This window comes from Squalius cephalus (assembly GCF_949319135.1).
Source record: "Squalius cephalus genome assembly, chromosome: 9".
NCBI lineage: Eukaryota > Metazoa > Chordata > Actinopteri > Cypriniformes > Leuciscidae > Squalius > Squalius cephalus.
Window position 1 is genome coordinate 38,065,411 of NC_137130.1, and position 19,659 is coordinate 38,085,069.

At 40.3% G+C, this 19,659-nt stretch overlaps 3 long non-coding RNA genes across 3 annotated transcripts in view; 1 reads left to right on the top strand and 2 right to left on the bottom strand.

The window, feature by feature from the left end:
* Positions 1-19,659, top strand: part of LOC307164168 — a 112,633-nt gene that overhangs the window by 66,259 nt on the left and 26,715 nt on the right. The window lies entirely within an intron of this gene.
* Positions 2,939-4,406, bottom strand: LOC307164164. The gene is made up of 6 exons (XR_013822226.1): positions 4,344-4,406; positions 4,148-4,236; positions 3,734-3,842; positions 3,432-3,548; positions 3,258-3,342; positions 2,939-3,184 (listed from the first exon to the last, which is right to left on the bottom strand). It is a non-coding gene; the product is annotated as an uncharacterized lncRNA (long non-coding RNA).
* On the bottom strand, positions 8,540-9,111 carry LOC307164166. The gene is made up of 3 exons (XR_013822228.1): positions 9,031-9,111; positions 8,821-8,942; positions 8,540-8,700 (listed from the first exon to the last, which is right to left on the bottom strand). It is a non-coding gene; the product is annotated as an uncharacterized lncRNA (long non-coding RNA).

A 19,659-nucleotide genomic window follows, 5' to 3' on the forward strand; every position in this document is an offset into this window, starting at 1 on the left:
AAAAAGAAAAAAATTAGTTTACATAAGGGATGTTTGTTTAATGTTATTATTAAAATGATTACCTTTTGTGTTTATTTTGCTTTTATTTCTGTAGTTACATCTGTCAATTCAGACTCAACAATCGCTTCAAACACTGGTGATGAGACACAGGGCACATCAGATAACACTGAGACAATACCTTCAGAACAAGGCAAAAAGAGAAAGAGAAAGGTAGAAGTGAGTGACATGATGACTGCCTTTCTAGATATGCAGAAAAAACAGCATGAAGAATTCATGCAAGGGGAGCACTTGCGTTACCAGCAAGAAAAAGAAATGCTTGATAACTGGATGAAGGCTCAAGTACAGATGGAGGAGCGTCGACTGCAACAGCAGAGGGAGGAACGCCAAGAAACAAGCATGATGTTCCTGCAAACCATGAACAGACTGTTTGATGCCATGATTCCCTCACACTCTCATCACCAGCCCTCTCCTCACCATCCCTCTCCTCATGCTCCTCCTCCTACACCTCCTCCTGCTGCTACTTCTCCTCCTACTCTTCCTCCTCATCTGCAGTATCCCTACCATGCTGAGACATCATCATCCTACTCTGAGCTTGATAACTCTACACATGTTTATCGCAACCTGTAAAGGCACAGTTGTTCACGTCCATGTTTTTATGTTGTTATTGTATTTGGACGTTGCCTTTCATTATAAGGGTTATTTTAGTTGTATCTTGTTTTTTTAATTAATAACATGTTTGTAATAGGTAAATATGACCAAAAGTTGTTTAATTTCCTGTAGCATATATTTACTATGCACTTTACCCTAACACTATGCACTACCTCAAACCTCTACACTTTATAATTCTACCTCGAACCTCTACAATATATACCACACACTTCCATAAATTATACACCACACACACTAGGTAGCCTATAGTTCTCTCAAACCTTTCCATATACACTCACTGGACTTCACACAAACTTTTTGAATTTCATGTTTATATACCTTCTTCTATGCTGTATTGAATAATGACACTCAGGTATGTCTGCAAATTGAAGTAAGGTATACTGCAAGCAAATTGTCATTTTTGAGAAAACTTCTTTCCCAGCAGTGCCTTGATACATAGCACTTTGTATTTGATTTATTTTCTTATTTTGTTTCACCACTGCACATGGTCGTGTTCTGTGAAGTACTGTTTTTTTTTTTTCCTGTGAGAAGTGCTCCTGAGTTTATGATTAAAACTTTTTTCGGCATCATCTTATGTTTTGTGTGTTATTCGCAAATAACTCCTGCACTGTTCTTGAAATGAACAATATGACTTTATTGACAACAGCACAAAAATAAGTCATAGTAAACCAATAAGTACAATAAATATACATGCACTGAATGTAGTAGCGGCATGACACAGAAGTATGTAATGAAAACCATCCTCCTGAAATATACACTATCTCTCTACAAATTTGAGAAATATGAACACAATGCATCTCTGGTGGCATTTGAACTAGTGGCTGTATTACGAGGATTCCATTCACTGTTCACATTTTCCTCTTCTGTGGCAATCTCCTCACATTCCTCTTTGACTTTGCTTGGGGTTCACAAAATGGTAGACCCAACCCTGACTGGAGATCACGTCGGGATCACCACTTTGTAAGGAGGTAATGCACAGAAAGAAGAAGAAAAAAACATTAGCCTGTAACTCGCAATGTCCCTGAAAATATGTTTTGGTAAATTAAGCTGGTCTTTAGGCTAACGCACGACGACCACACAACATTTATAGAAGTTAATTGATTTTCCACAGCAGGAGGGTAAGGTCTTCAGGAAGAGGAATGAATTATGATTACTTGTAATGTATATGTAATATGATTACATTTTGATTATTTCCTATCACCATAGTATGAGAAAGGAAATGAAAAGGATGTATCAGTATCGTCCTCAGTAACATGACAAGACATACTGTATTTATAGTTGCAGAAGGTGTTATTGGTCATGCAGTTGTATGATAATATAAGGATATAATGAAGGCTTTGTGAAACTGCACAGCTTTTCCAGTTTTTTAAATAATATACTCCTTCCTAGACCAACTATGAACACATTTTCTATCATGTAGGTCTATGAAAGATGATGGAGCCAATCAAAGTAGGTATGGGACGTGGGCGACACGTGCAGCCCTGCCCTGATCTGATCTTTCATATGGATAATTTTGCATGTTTAAATTTGTTGATAGTCTTTAGAGAGCAGTTTCAGAAAGAGGGTGTGTGGTTGAATGGATGTGGATGGTCAACCAACTCAATGTCAGTTCTGATGTTGAATTTCAAAATAAAAGCCTTTTAAAGTGTCATATACAAACTGTTTTTAATCATTTCAGATTGACTTTAGAAATATAGAGCAGCTAGTAGTTGATGGTTGTTTGGACCAGATATGTGCTTTGTGAAACCATTTATTTTTATAGTTTAAACTAATGTGATTATTAATTGTCCGACTGTGGCTACTTAGAATTTAAAACATAATCAGTTTTTCTTCTCAGACACATTACATAAAATGTGTATTTAGAAATGTTGCATACAGCAATGACATTTAAATTGACACAGGAATAGTGTGAAAACAGGGAGTTTGCTATTCATGAACAAAAGAGCAAATAAATAGACACACATTGTCTCATATGTACTGTTGTGGAAAATATGCAATTGTCCTGTTACAAGTATGCCTTTTGTGTGTAGAATACTTCTGTATTGTAATCAACCACACTTGTAACTGATTTGTTAAGAAAAATGGTTTATAAAGAAAAACACCACAATTGTTACAATGACAATGAGCCAGTGGCACCACAAAAGTGGTTAATAAGTGGTTAGCTAAATCAAAGTTTATGTAGCTTTATACTGATTATGTAACATGAATAGAAGTACCATATTATTAATGTTGAGTATCTTTTGTTCCTATTTTTTTCTAGCATAAACTTTTTAGTGAAAATAAAAATGTAATTCTGGGTTAGACTATGATCCAACTCCACGTTTCTTAATGACAGTAAAAGCTTTCTATTTAAACTTACTCATCAAAAGTGTATGGTTGTGTCAAATCACATCCACATTTGAAAGTGCCTTTTTTAACATCAGCTTCTTTCACTCCAGCACAATCTGTGTGTAGCCAGCCCAAACACATGTCACACTGTACCCACAAGGTCTTCACAACACTGGGATACAATGGCCTGTGAATAAGATACACATGGTATAATGAGTGCATTCACCTAAAAATATACAATAAAAACAAACATGGCCTACCCTTTGCCCACTTTCTGAAAACAGCACACACGCAAGTCACCTGCCATACACTCCATCGGTTTTTCTGTTTTTTTTTCATTGAGTCCTATGATGAAAAATAATAATAATGTTCTGTTCCTGTAAATTACTAGTCTGAAACATTTTTCAAGTTAAAACAATAATAAGACAACCAACCTCTACAACAACATCTTTTACTAAGCCTGTTGCATGATATTCTCATAGATATTGTGTTTGTGACAGACCAATGGTCTCTTTGCCCAACCTGAAGCCCTTCAGCTCCATCTCTGCCATCTGTTCAAGGTGAACAAAAATTAAAGATGAAACATTAGTTGTGTATTTTTTAAATCAGACAGACCATAACATTTTACCTTTCTTATCTTTTTCTGATGAAATAAAAACAATGTTCTTAAAAGCTAGCTGAAAAATTTGGAACTACAAATATAAAAAATATATTTATTATAGTCTTTAAGTCTTACAGTGCACACAAACACTCCACAGTTGTTTGCATCACCCTGGCTCTGAAGCCACTGTGGTGGATAAGAGATAATCCAATCAGCAAGTTCCCATGTGTTACTGAAGGCATCACTGATGAAGAAAAAGATGCATAGACAGTCACAGACAAGAACAATATTAGACACTGCTGATCTGAACGTAATAAAGTGCATTTAGACTGTACATTTATATTAAAAGTTAATTCAGATTATCCTGCCTTTATATTAATGTGAAATAAACCATATGTAATAGTCATTTATGACTAAGAGATTACACATGGTTACTTTACAGTAGACAAAAATACATCTTTAATACAGTTTGACTGAATGGTCAATGTGCTTTATATCTACCTAGTGTGCTGCAGCACAGAAATTTTAAAAAGGGTACAAATACATTACCAAAGTGTTTCCATATGACGCTTTGGTATATCTTTGTAAAGCTCCATGGAATCAAACACCCGGATCTCATGACTTTGACCACAGAACACCTTTGAGTTTGAAGATATCAAAAAGAAAAGATGTACATAAAAATAGACTGAAAAAAAAAATAGTTAATGTTAAAGGAAATTTGTAGGATCTAATTATTTCAACTAACCCACAAAATGAAGTGGTTCCCAATCTCAGGGTTCACACTCTTACTGACACATCGAGGAAAAACGTACTCGGTTACTAATGTAACCTCGGTTCTCTCTAGAAGAGGGAACGAGTATTGCGTAAGGTTAGCTTACGCATCGGGAAAGTCTTCTTTCTTCGAGATCTGAAGCCAAAAAATTATCCTTAATTTTGTATACATTGTCAACGCAGTGCAGCAGCCGACAGACCTAGGCAGGCTGTATAAGCGTGCTCATTGGCTGCTCGGCGGCAACTGCTTAAGCCTATCGGTGAGCGCTCTGAACGCGGCAACCAATGAGGGCGCTTCGCGCCCTCCACACCCTTCTAACCGTCAGAATGGGTGTGGCCAGCGTGTATATATTCAGCGCTCATAGGCTAAAATTCTGGTTTTCGCAGTCTGAAGCGCAAAAGCTCGTGGCGCGACACGGCAGGTTACGCAATACTCGTTCCCTCTTCTAGAGAGAACCGAGGTTACATTAGTAACCGAGTACGTTCTCTTACGAGAGGTCTCTCGTATTGCGTAAGGTTAGCTTACGCATCGGGAACCCTTTGTCAACGCCGTGTGCGCCGAGCATCCAGCCCATGAATCCCAGGGAAACCGGGGAAAACACTCTGCTGGGAAATGTGGCCGGTCGGAGAGACGGGCCAGCGCAGTACAGGCACTTCATGCAGCATATGAAATAGAGCGGCGCGGCCGGTCTATAAACATATAACAGTACAAACAGTAGGGCCGGCAGAGCGAGCCCATACAGTACATAAGCACTCATAAGGGTAGGAGAAAAACGACATAGTCGGTCTCACATGAAGGGAAAAATTCCCGCACGACAGAGAATAATACGGGCGGCCAGCAGCGCGGGCCAGCACCGACAACAGCGCGTAACGGGAAATAGGAAACAGAGCGGATCAGCCGGTCTGAGTCAAACACTTCACCCTGAGTATAGTACCAGAATAGCGCCAGCATATGAACGTAGTCTGCACACGAGAAATGGGCAGAGCATACATGTCACTTATGCTGACAGTATTTTTGCCTGTAGGGCAGGAACTTCCAGGTTATAAAACCTCACGAATGTTGACGGGGAGGCCCAGCCCGCCGCCATACAAATACCGTGATTAGAAATTCCGCTGGACCAGGCCCACGACGAGGCCATGCCTCTAGTGGAGTGGGCTCTGATGCCCAGAGGGCACTGCAGGTGTCTGGAGGCATAAGCTGCTGCTATCGCGTCCACTATCCACCTGGACAAGCTCTGTTTCGAGGCGGCAAGACCCTTGGTGCGTCCGCCGAAGGAAACAAAGAGCTGCTCTGAACGCCTGAAAGCGGCGGAGCGCGTGATGTAAACTCTCAGCGCCCGGACAGGGCATAGGAGGTTATCACTGTCCCCACTGTCGGATGCTGGCAGAGCCGAGAGGGACATAACTTGTGCCCTAAACGGGGTTCCAATCGCTTTGGGGATGTAACCGTGTCTCGGTCTGAGAATGACTTTCGAGTCATTCGGCCCGAACTCAAGACATGCAGGGCTAACAGATAGCGCGTGCAAATCACCCACTCGTTTGACTGAAGACAGAGCTATCAGAAAAACGGTTTTAAGCGACAGATACTTTAGATCCGCGGATTCAAGCGGTTCAAAGGGAAAAGCCTCTAGGGCCGCTAGGACCAAGGACAGATCCCACGAGGGAACCGAGGGGGGCCGCGGGGGATTCATCCGTCTAGCTCCTCTGAGGAAGCGGATAATGAGCTCATTCCTTCCCAATGCCCGGCCGCGCGTCGTCTCAGCGAACGCTGCAATAGCGGCCACATATACTTTGAGCGTGGAAGGGGATCTGCCCTTTTCCAACAGCTCTTGTAAGAAGGAGAGCACCCGCGGGACCCCGCATGCGCGCGGATCCAAGTTTTTAGTAGCGCACCATTTAGAAAACACCGACCATTTAGACGCGTAGAGCCGTCTCGTGGAGGGGGCTCTCGACTGTGTGATCGTGTTCACGACCCCTTCTGACAGGTCAACGGGTATCCGTTGATCACCCATGCATGCAGCTTTACTGCAATAGTAATATTTCCAGTCGCCTGAACTTAAGAGGGGACTGAGAAATGTGTGAGGATTGGCGGTTGTCCAGCCGTAGCGAGACTAACACACTCTCTTCTCTTTTCGCCGGTGAGTGAGGCGCGCACGCTGAACGCTGCTCGTGACCGTCCGCTTTGTCATCCCTTGAACGGCGCAATCTGCGCGGCCCAACGAGGGAGAGAGCAGGCTTGTTTTCTGTATGTAAGAAAAACTGGCCGCGAGCTCGGAGAAGCGAACAGCATAAACTTTAACTGCCGCGAGAGCGGGGACCGAACCCCGGTCTCTAGCTTGACAGTCTAGGATTCCGCCACTGAGCCACAGGGGAGAATACATTAGTACTCGGTTAGCGTCATCATGTCTTGTGACGGCGTTTGCTTGCAGGCGAGCGTGTATTTATAACAGGCTCGTACACTGCAATAGTAACAATTCCAGTCGCCTGAACTTAAGAGGGGACTGAGAAATGGAGGTTATAGTCCAGGCCACGGCGGGACGAAAACACTCTGTTCCCCTTTCACCGGTGAGTGACGCGCGAGGACGGAGTAGCTTTCTTGTAACGTAAAGAGAGCTCCAAGACCGTCCGCTCCTGCCATCCCTTGTGAGCGGCACTGTTTGCGCGGCTCGAACAGAGGGAGAGGAAACTCGCTCCGAGACCGTCCGCTTCTGCCATCCCTTGTGAGCGGCGTAGTTGCACGGCTCGAACAGAGGGAGAGTACGGGTATCTATCACATTCGCCTCATCTCCTGACGCGGCGGTGGCGCGGGCGAGAGCCGGCGGTTGAGCGGCCGGGAGGGAGAGGGCGAGAGAGAGCTCGAGGGAGAGGTTCCGACGAGCTCCTCAGTCACAACAGTCTCCGGTGGTCGCTGCGAGCGGCGCTTCTTATTGCGCGGCCCGGCAGGGACAGGCGGAGCGACAGCTTGGTCGAAAGCTTCAAGTCGAGCCCGCAGGGTCGACATTGAAAGCTCTTCACACTCGGAGAGTGCGGTGGCGGCGTGCCCGCGGCCCAGGCGGAGAGCGCAGAGAGGTGGCGGTCTCCGTTGCTGAGCGGGGCGCGGCACGAGCCGCAAAAACGAGGCGTTTTTACAAAAACGCCTCGTGCTCTTTTAGAATACACACAGAAACAGTAATAATGTAAAGGATATGTCGCCGGATAGCGTAGCAGGCACGGATGGCTGAAGGCGGCGAAGACGGCCGGCTTCCTCAGGCGCTGTCCTAAGCTTGCTGGTCGCTGGTTTCAACGGCGGCGGCTCTCAAGATCCAGCGATGCGAAGAGCGTCGCTGAAGACAAGAAAATCAGAATTTTAGCCTATGAGCGCTGAATATATACACGCTGGCCACACCCATTCTGACGGTTAGAAGGGTGTGGAGGGCGCGAAGCGCCCTCATTGGTTGCCGCGTTCAGAGCGCTCACCGATAGGCTTAAGCAGTTGCCGCCGAGCAGCCAATGAGCACGCTTATACAGCCTGCCTAGGTCTGTCGGCTGCTGCACTGCGTTGACAATGTATACAAAATTAAGGATAATTTTTTGGCTTCAGATCTCGAAGAAAGAAGACTTTCCCGATGCGTAAGCTAACCTTACGCAATACGAGAGACCTCTCGTAAGAGAACCACAGTGTCGCTTCCTTTGAGGTTCTTCTCAAAAAAAACAAAACAATTCTGTGTAATAATTGCTATTTCCATAACAATCTATAAACACACACACCTACACATATATATGTGTGATTGCGTGTACATGAACAGTATATCTTCAAGCATGATACATTTCGAGGGGATATTTTTGTTTGAGTGATCCAGTCTCTCTACCAGCAAATAAATGTAAATGTTGGGAGCATCACAACCTTGCAGAAAGTTGATATAAATAATTTAATATATATATATATATATATATAAGGGGACTCTCCATAGGCGTAATTGTTTTTATACTATACAAAATGTATATTCTATCTCCCTACACTAACCGTACCCCTAAACCTACTCATCACAGAAAACGTCCTGCATTTTTAGAATACAAAAAAAGAAGAGTATATATATGTTTTAAGCCATTTGGTTTACAGGAAGTGTCCTCGTAAACCATGTTTACATTGTGATACCCATGGCACACAAAAATACTGTACATACTTCATCAGTCAGCCATGGTTGGTTGGGTAGGATGTCTTCTGATTCAGGTAAAATGGATTGTGCAGGATAGAGTGACTTTAAGTCTTTAACTGTTGCTGTACAGTTGTCAACTTGCACAAGGACTGAAGTATGATTTTGTACAGTGTAGTACAATTCAGAAAGCTTGTCCTACAGGTAAATAATGACATGTAGAATGATAACACACTATGATAACATTTCCAACATGGCATGATTTTGTTATTGACAATCAATTTGTGCTAAACCAAATCTAAATATTTGCAATGATACCTTGTTTTCCTTCAAGATGGGGAAAAGTGATGTGCTAAAGTCTAGTCCTTCACCCGAGATTACTTCTTTCTTCTTTTCCTTGACATGCTCAGGAATTTGAAATCTTGAGTCAGTGCCTCTATCTGTAACAATTCACATTGATTAGATCAAAGTTTATGCAAGATAGTTATAAGGTTAAATGCACAAATTAAGATAAGATATCAATCTCACATGTAGTGAAGAGACTCAGCCTGCCATCCAGGCCAACTTCAGCTGCCCCTTGTGTCGGCCTCATCATTTTGTCCATGAATGATTTATTCACTTTACTCAGAGCCGGCCCAGCCACTAAGCGACCTTTGCAATTGCAAAGGGCCCCGTGACCAGCTAGAAGTCCCCCTAGAGTCACTGCTAGCTAGTGGGTGAAAAAAAAAATCACACATCAAAAGTAACATAAAATAAATAAATAAAAAGAAATGGGCCTACAGCGCTCTTTATCTGGCATCATAAGCATAGTAGTTATTTATTTATTTATTATGGCGATTGTCAATTTTCCCGCGACCGTGAGTCTTGATGATGTCACTCGTTGTCGCTTGGTCGGTCAGTCAGACAGTGACTCCGACGTTGACGATGTCTGACAAGAAAAGAAAACATCTTTCTGGCCATGAAAAACGTCAAAAGAAGAGACTGGAAGAAGAGAATAAACAAGAAGATAAAGGTATGTAAGCCTAATTTTCCGATACCTGTATGGATAACGTTAACCTATCTGCACTAACAAAAGTCGTTAGGAATTGCTTCATATAGGTGGTTTGCAGTCGCGTGATTGTGATGACGCGCGAAATTCAAATGGAGGGCAGGAAGTGAAGAGCGGAATGGACGAGATGGAGGAAAGTCTGTACTGTACTACTTTAGACGCTATTACAAGAGAAAGATATAGACAAAAAATCTAAACATATGTTGGATGTGATCCTTGCGTTATGAAGAGGAGTGATTTTTCAACTGAATTGAAAGATTTGCCTGTCATCGAGGCTGTCATTCTTTTTTGTCCTGTGGATAAATCCGTAACGTTAACCCTAACAACCATTCAACGCTGCGGCGCTTCTCGACGTTACTTTTACGGCTGTTTACTTTATGTTATTAGGTTAACCACTCTTAAAGGTCCGCCGAAACACCACTAAACCACTGAAGACTGCACCCTCAAAACACTTTGTAGGTAACTTAGCTTTGCTAACGTTACGCGTTTGTCTTCAGTTACAGGGGTAAGTTAAATTACAAACTCAAAGAAAAGAAGAAACAATTACTTTGACTTTACAAAGTTCGGAAACTGGTACGTTACACAAACATAGCCACATAACTTGTATTAACTGACCTTTGATGAAGTGATCACTGCACACACGGGCATTTTCCGATTCCCGACCGCAGACGTAGGTTTGCAAGCCATTTTTTCTGGCGTTTTTCGGTCAATTTCTTGCATTTTCCCCCCTTATGAACAACAACTTTTGGTACACGATAAAAACTCCTCATGGTTTGATCAATTTGAGCAACCATAAACGACGCAAAACATAGGCATTTTGAGTTTGTTATAGTGCTTCCTAAATGTAGCAAATCACTTCCTGCCCTCCATCTGCATTTCGCGCCATGGCAACGCAGTAATGTGACGTCATATGCAAACAACCTATTAACATTAGCCAAAATCGTGCTTGTATTATCTTTCATTATGCTACAGTGTTTACATGCTAATAACATGCTGCTGCATGAAATTAGTTTAGTATCATGCCTATATCATTCGATGTGGTGTTAAAGCATTTAACAGCAATATAAACCCAGTTTGGCTTCTACACTAAAGGGCTAACGTTAACATTAATTTATTCCTTATGTCCAGGAGCACTTTTAAAGTAACGTTAAGTTACATGCTACCAGTAAACAAAGCACCAGCTGTTGGTGAGTATAAAGGGGTTGTAAAATGATAACCTTCTGCATTTTAAAAATTAATTCTACCTTTATATATAATTAATTTCTTTATGTCATTGCAGCTCCATCAACCACATATATTCCTAGTTCACAACACAGTCATGTCACTCAAGAAGCTAACAATGTTGGTAAGTTCTGTGTTTTATTTTAACCTAGAAATAGACTTACTTTTTTCCCAAGGAGACGCACATAAATACATAAGTACTAAATAAGTTTGAATTTGAATAGTTCTATTGAAATGTTACCTTATTAGGGCCCAAGCCCTGAAAGGGCGAAGGCCCTATTGTTTTCGTAAGGATTATTTTTTTTCTTTTTCTTTTTCTTCATTATTTTTTTTTTTTTGCCTTTTTGCCACTTTTGGGGCCCTTACCATGCTCAAAAACTCTTGAAACTTTGCACACAGGTCAGAACCCGCGGCCATCAGGGCCGGACTGAAGCTGGTACCCGGGCGTGGCAGGGGGGCTCGACAGCGCCCCCTGGAATGGGGTCCGAAATCTTGGTCCATATATCAAACACGCTTGCATGTAATAATATGAAACTCAGTACACATATAGATCTCATCGGGCCGCACAACTTTCGTGCTCTAAGTTTTACAAAAGCCCAACAGGAAGTCAGTTAGTATACGTTGTTTGGAAAACGCATACAATGGAATGTGAAATACTCCTCCTAGGGAATTCATCCGATCGCCGCCAAACTCGTTGTGAATGAAGTCAAGACATTGAGGATGAATTCTTGCGAACAGATTTTTGATATCTCGAACGGTTTGGCCGTGGCGAGGAAACGAATTTATGGCGAATAATGGGACACAGGAAGTGTGTTATAACTTCTGCATACATTATCTGATCTTGCTGAAACTTCAGCAGTGTATTCGTTGTAAGAGGCCGATCACATGGATGTGACCTTTGTGAGTCAAAGTTATAGCGCCACCAACTGGCAGCAGGAAGTGTGTCACTTTCAAAATGCTTTGAAATCACTTTCTTATTTTTACCCGATTTGCTTAAAACTTTATGTGTATAATGTAAACGCACGGCAGATGTAGACCTGTGAAAGGATTATTGATATCTTAGATACTGTTGCCGTGGCAACGCATCAAACTTTAATATTCTTTTCGGATGCGTTTGAGACTCTTAGCATGCTTGAAATTGGATGAAACTCGACAGACACATAACACTTATTAGCCAGTAGACATGTTAAAAGTTTCAGAAACGGGCGTGGCAGGGGGGCTCAACAGCGCCCTCTTGAACAGGGTCTGAAAACTTGGTCCATATATCAAACACGCTTGCATGAATTAATATGAAACTCGGTACACATATAGATTTCATCGGGCCGAACAACTTTCCCTCTGTCAAGTTTCACGCCAGCCCAACAGGAAGTCGGCTATTATGGGTTGTTTGGAAAACGCTTGCTGTGGAATGTGATGTACTCCTCCTAGAGAATTCATTCAATCACCTCCAAACTCAGTCAGCATGAAGTCAAGACATTGAGAATGCTAAATTGCAGACGGATTTTTGATATCTCGAACGGTTTGGCCGTGGCGAGGAAACGAATTTATGGCGAGAAAAGAGAGGAGACGAAGTGTTATAACTTCTGCATACATTAACTGATCTTGATGAAACTTTAGCAGTATGTTCGTGGTAAGAGGCAGATCAGATGGATGTAACTATTGTGAGTCAAAGTTATAGCGCCACCAACTGGCAGCAGGAAGTGTGTCACTTTCAACATGCGTTTGACAAAAGTGGGTGGGTTAGTTTTACCAACAGTTACAAAAATCAGTATATATATTGGTCTCACCGAGCCGGACAACTTTCTAATTTACAGTTATTAGCTCAGAGCAAAAGGAAGTCAGATATTTTGGTTTGAATGTGGATTTAACTGGTTTATTTTATTCACACCAAACTTTTTCAAAATGATAAAGATACATTAAAGATGCTAAATTGTGAACGGATATTAAACATCTCAAACGGTTTTGCTATAGTGAGGGACTAAAGTAAAGTAACACTAAAAGCCTCATATCTTCAAAAATGTAATTATACACCATTTATTTCGATATAAAAGTATACAAATATCACAACTAAACCCATTTTATTCTTTTTTTTAAAATTTAAGAATTATTTATAAGTTTAAAAATAGTAATTGTACTATTTAGTCCCATAAAATCAAGTCATACATAGGGCTATACTGCCCTCTTGTGTTCAAAATCAGGTAGGCCTATTGTATCTATATAAAAATATACTAGGTATGTGACGGTGAGAATATTTTACCACCGGTTAATTGATGTGTGACACCGCCTGGGGGCTTTTGAATTGCCAACTTAAAAGCGAAAGTAAAATATGTTCATCTGCACTGACATTGATAGTGGTTGAGCGAGCGTTTCAAATGAATTCCTATGGAAGTAGGAATTAACTGAAAAACGTTTACTCTGTTCTGCTCGTTCCTCGCCGTGGACGCGCACCGTTATGAATGCCCGTGCAGTCGTGAGCATTTTAGTTTCATTTTAAAATTAGCGCCTTTCAGGGGGTGGATTGATTGAAATTATTTTACAAAAGCACAATGTTATTGCGACTGTACACAAATATAAGTTAACACTTTGCAGTTTGAATGTCGTCCTGTATAATGACGGACTATGTTTTTATGTGTCCACTGTTCAATCGCGCCCACGCCACACACACACACACACACACACACACACGGTTTACTATCTTTGTGGGGACTCTCCATAGACTTAATGGTTTTTATACTGTATAAACTGTATATTCTATCTCCTTACACTAACCCTACCCCTAAACCTACCCATCACAGAAAACTTTCTGCATTTTTACATTTCCAAAAAAACTCATTCTGTATGATTTATAAGCTTGTTTACCCATGGGGACCTCTATTTAGGTCCCCACTGTGACACAAGTCCCCATGAGTCTGTGTGCATTCTGGTTGAAGTCCCCACCGGGATAGAAAAACATGAACACACACACACACATTCCAGCATTGCAATCTTGACATCGCAGCCTGTTCATTGTAGACTTAATAAAATATAATAATAAAATAGTCAACCTAACATATAAAAATTACACTGCTCTTAATAGTCAGTAGTACAATTCGTACATTCACAGTAAGCACCGCTCCACTGTGATGTTTCCAAGTACATTATTGCGCGTGTGAAGAGGATGCTTTTTTCCGTCGATATTGGAACACGAGTGAAGTACAAAGCCTATAATAAAGAATAGTTTAGCATCCAAATACATGGCAAATGTTGAAACATTTTGATTCTAATGAGAGGGTTACGTGAGCCCAACACTGCTTACTTTCGTTTTTTTTTTACATTAAATTTAAAGGATTTGTTGTGGAATATTTTGAGTGATTCATAAAATCAGAATAAGGTAAGTCAAGTAATATTTTCTGTCTTTTATATATTTATATATGTATATGTGTATATATGTATATGTGTGTGTGTATATATATATATATATATATATATATATATATATATATATATATAAATATAGCTGCGAGCAGCGATGAAGGGCCAAAGCCGGCGGTACCGCCACCCCGGTGCCTTTAGGTAACTAAAGGCCCCGGGGTTGCGGTGCCACCGGCTTGGGCCCGTAATCGCTGCTCGCAGCTATATTTCTTATTGTTTTTATTATTATTATTGTTACTATTGATCTTGTTTGTGGTGTTTTAGATGTTATTGTTTTGTTTATTTGAAAAATTCAAACATTTGAATGTTCTATTTATTATATTATATAAGATTTTATTTAAATGTTATTCTATTTGCTCTATTTAATTTAAATTATATATATATATATATATATATATATATATATATATATATATATATGCTGTAGTTTGTGACTCTTAAACTCTGTTGTCAAATAAATTATATTTGGTCAGTGAAAATCACTTTATCAGTCTTTTTATTCAGCAAGTTCCTCAGTGTGTGTTCAGTCTTGCACTGCCACTCAGCTCAGTCAGTGGTATCATCATTTTTTTCTTTTAGACATCAAACATAGTAGATATAATAATAATATGTACCATATAGTTATTAGGTAGTCATTGCTTTTCTTTAGGTCTTAAAATGATCAAAGGGGCCTCCAACCAAATTTTGCATAGGGCCCCCAAAGGTCTAGGGCCGGCTCTGACTTTACTGTTATGCAAATGGAACACCAAACAAAGTGCAAACATAAAATGAACATCTTTCAGCTGACAAAGAAAGTATCGAGAGTTGGCAAGTTCCCGGTTGAGTTGCTCTGCCATTGAAGAGTTAATGAGACCAAGGAGATCTGGGACAAGATCAAAGCTTCTCAGTTTCTCTTTTTCCTGTTTTTGGTTACGTTGATGGAAGCGGTCATAATGTGAAAGTCTATCTGAAGTTCCTGTGATAGGGTGAGGTTTGTCAAGTGCTTCAGTGGTTTCATTACCTTGACTCTGGACACGTCCACCTTCTATCATGGTTTTAACCCAGGGTAAATGGACGACAAGCTCCTTGGTTGAGGCCTTGGCCACATTTTCAGCTGTGGCCTCACACAATCTGCCATTAAAAGGTCTGAAAAATGACTGTCGAGTTCTGTTGTTAGCATGTCATGCAACACGTCCAGCTACATCTGAAACGTAGATAGTCGGTGGAGTTTTTAAATTCAAAAGCGCGTCAACGTGGTCCCTCGCTGACCCTTGCCACCAAAGAGGTGAACAAACGTAAACAATGGCATGTGGGCAGCCAACATGGAGAAGACCACCTGAAAAAAAAGAATTGACAAAAGCTAAAACATTTCTTCTAACAAACTCAATTGAAAAATTGTACATGGTTGCCATACCTCCAGTCTTCTGTAGTTTGATGAACATTTTGGGGTAAATGTCTTTGTATAGAAGTAGCTCCTCCAAGCGATTAATGATTTCTGAGGCAGAGCCAGCAACAGATACTCCAAGTTGTGCACTTTTGGAAGGCTTGAAAAAGAAATGTAACTATTTAGTTTTTTGATTCAAAATAAAATGTGTGTTTATGAGTAATAATTATGGCATAGTAATACCTTTTTTGATTCTAGCAGTTTTAGCACTGTGTCCTCAACAGCATGCTAGTCCACAGATGACGACTTGTCACTTAGACGATCTGAAAACCCTTTGAGGATCTCTGTTTTTGTTAAAACTTTTCCGGCTCTGCAGGAGGATCCAAGCCAAGGGGCAAAAGATGAGTAGGACAGTTCACTGAAGAAAGGGTTTCTCTCTTTTGTTTCTATAGGTGATGAAGGGGGAAAGGACAAATTATCTTAGCAATTATGTAGTATTTAAATGACAATCCATATGATCACATAAATTAATGTTTGTGAGTATAGTTCTTACCATAACTGAAACCAACACAAATTAATTCCTTTTCCAATGATGACCATCCCTCATCAGCATCAACTGTAAGGTCACTTGGTTGTACATTCTCAGTACATGGTCTCTTCAGGAGATTGACTAGTGGAAAAAATGATGTCATAAATTCACTACGCCAATCATAAATGACTGTTATTTATATACACTGTCATTTCTATAAATAGCTTAACAGGTAAATCAAAGGCCACCTTCCAATTACCATCAGCAATTAGGATAGGTGGTTCATGGCCACAGCGAATACAAGAAAAGTCATAGCTATATCTGGTCATTGCCCAGAAATGAAAAATTGCTTTCCTCGGGGTGTTGTGGTGAATTGTCACTTGAAGAAGGTCCTCCATCATTGACAGAAATCGCCCAATGGCCGTGTAAGAATTGAGAAATTAGGAAATGCCGGACAGTCTGTTTGAAGAGCGACCAGACCCTGAGAGGACAAAGGACCTCTCTGGAAATTTACATTTGAACTAGCCCTCGTGCACCATCTAGACGAAAGTCTCACCTCCGAGTCATCCTAATCTACATCTCTTTTCCTCTCCCCTCACCCCCTCTCTCTCAGGCTCAGATGATCACCTGAATTCACCCGAGAAAATGTATAGTTTAATGTGAATGACTACCAAAGAGTATCTTTCATGTTTGGTATCATTTAAAATGTCACAGTGCGACTGGTACAAATGTCTCATTCCCAAATAAATAAAACAAAAGGTAATAAGGTTTATAAGAGTTTAAAGATAACTGGCAGACAAAGGAAGATGATCTCCTGACAAATGGTCACACACCCCCATGAAGGTGCGAACTCTGAATGCAAATTTCTTTTGTTAGCACATGTTTCCATTTGAAAGGTTTGTCTATATAATGAAATGCAGCCGGAAATTCTGGGCCTTTACTGTACCTCAGATTGGCCCATGAGGCTGAGAGAGCGATTTCTTAATGTTGGGTTCGCATCTCTTTTCTTTATTCCAGATAATTTGATGTTTTGTATCGATTATCTTTGAATTTATTATTTATTATTCGTTATTTATTAAAGAGTTAAAAGGAATAGTCAAACATTCACTTACAATTAATGATCCGCAGTTATCATTAAAACCTTTTCATTTATGGAGTCAGATGAAATAACGAGAGAATACATATTCAAACGTATTGCATTCAATCAAAAAATACTTTGCCTCACGGTAACACGTTAAGACTATCCGCGCTGGTCGGATGCCGAACTTTGGGCCGATCGAGCGCGAGCTTACAGCCGTGTTTGTCTTTAAAGTGTGGTAATTAAAAAAATATTCCTTAAAATACATATTTTAAAATCAATTTGACATGCTGTTCATATGTATTACAAATAAATTTTCTTACCTTTAGGGCAGATGTCATCATAGCACATAGACAAGTAGTCAAAATGATTCTATTATTGAAATTATGAAAACCTGAAGCGTGTTCCTGAAATCTGACTGGTGTCTTGCAGATCAGGCAGTATTTAACACACACTGTAACACCTTATTAGGAGAGAGAACAAAAAAATACTTTACTGTGGCATTATCACACATTTACAAATGTTTGAATTTTTTTATTTAATGTACAAACTTTTCTTCACTGAATCTATATTGTAGACTGATGCAGTCTTTGTGGCAACCACTGGTTCTGTAAGACCTGGTGGGGTTGGCCCAGGGCAATAAGGACATGTTGCCGCTGTGGGCTCAAACCTTATCGGGACCTGACTTGCCTGAGTCCTTAATTGCTGTGGTAAAATTTCCGGTATTCTTTTGTTTTGCCAGAGATAGTTGGTCATTGCAACGAGTTGGTGCTTCTTTAGTCCTTCCCCTACAACACCAAGTTCAGTCTCTTCATTTTTAGAGGGGTCCCCTGACAAGTCACTGTCTGCTCTGAAAGACTCAATGAATAAATATTGTCTTTCTTGGAAGAGCCACCACATTGCCATATAGATATGGACACATCGATACTGTTTTTTTTTTTGTGCTTTTACAAAGGCAATACCAATCCCCCAACAATTTGTCAAAGGACACTTTTGGGTGCCCAAAGAGGCACCATCTTTCTTTCTTTCCCGAATAAATGGAAAAGTAAACAAATCTGCCAGAATATCCATGTTCCTCAAAGAAAATAGGAAAAACAGAGCAGATTCCCTCTAATGACGCTGAACTGTTAAGTTCAGTGCACTCCGTCAGTCTGGTGGTGGAAATCAGTCCTTTTTCAAGCATCGTCTTCAAAGATTCTTCTCTCACAGGCTCAGGAGGAATATGGTGGAGCAGAAGAAACTCTGATTAAATGCTCACACTCTGCACCAGGCTTTCCACTAGTTTTAGATATTATGAAATGGCCGAAAACATTAAGTGTCGTAGGCTTGAAATATCAACAGAAAATTATAACTATGCAAATTTAAAATTAACAAATGCATACTTTTATTTGGCAGGTCTTTGAATGGTGTTACCATGCAACCTGCAAAACAAGTATATTAAGTCAGTGAAAACAGCACTTTTAATAGGTTATGTGATTGGCAATAGCATAATTAATTCCTACCATGTTTCTGCTGATGATCTTCAAATGCATTTCGCCTTTGTAAAATCCTGTCACACTTAAAGCAATGCCAGTGACTTCTTCTGTCAATTTTGTCACAAAAGCATGGTACAGTGAACAGAACTGTTAAAAAGCACATAAAGAGAATAGTGTATAATAAAACTAATAATTTAGTGAATAAAATATGTTACAAACCCAACATATGCTCACCAAAACCACCATCTTTAAAGTGCACAGCATATTTGAAATGCTTTTCTTCCAGGTGCTCTTCTGACCCATCCACAGCCTGTCTGCATAGCTGGCAGTTTTTTCCTTCATTGGCCTTAATTAAACTAATACGGTCTTTGAACGTTTGAAGACCTAAGGGACAAAACAATACAATACTGCACCTAATATACAATTGCGTTTATATAATCATATATTTTATAATATAATACTATATAACTACTATTCTAAACTAAAGCTTATAAATTATAGTGGTATATGCGAATATAACATTTTACGATACGACTGTAGTAAGCCTACGCTCATATACTAACACTAAGCTATAGCAGGCTATACCACTGCATGGCATGCATATTATACATAATATAATAATCAATGGAATCTACATCATTCTAAGTTATTTATATTTAAGGTTAAATTTGCGTGATCAACAACATTGGCATTGCATACATTCAGTGGCTTATATTCCACTCAGATAGGCTACTGATGTGTCAGTCACAAACTGACTTGTTTGCGAAAACAAAATTACTGACTTTAAAACGTTTAATTCACATTTATTTATTTTTAAAAATCACTAAAATATGCTATTTATATATAGCCTGGAAATCCAGACCTAAATCTAAAAGATTAATGGTCTGGCGTCGACTAATGAAACTCGGCCAGCTCGAGGGGCGGCACCAAGCATGCATTTGAAAATCTCACTGCACGCAAGCAATTGGATAACACTACGACCAATCACAACAAGCCCCATAGGCTTAGCTATCAGCGGAGCTAACTGGTAGA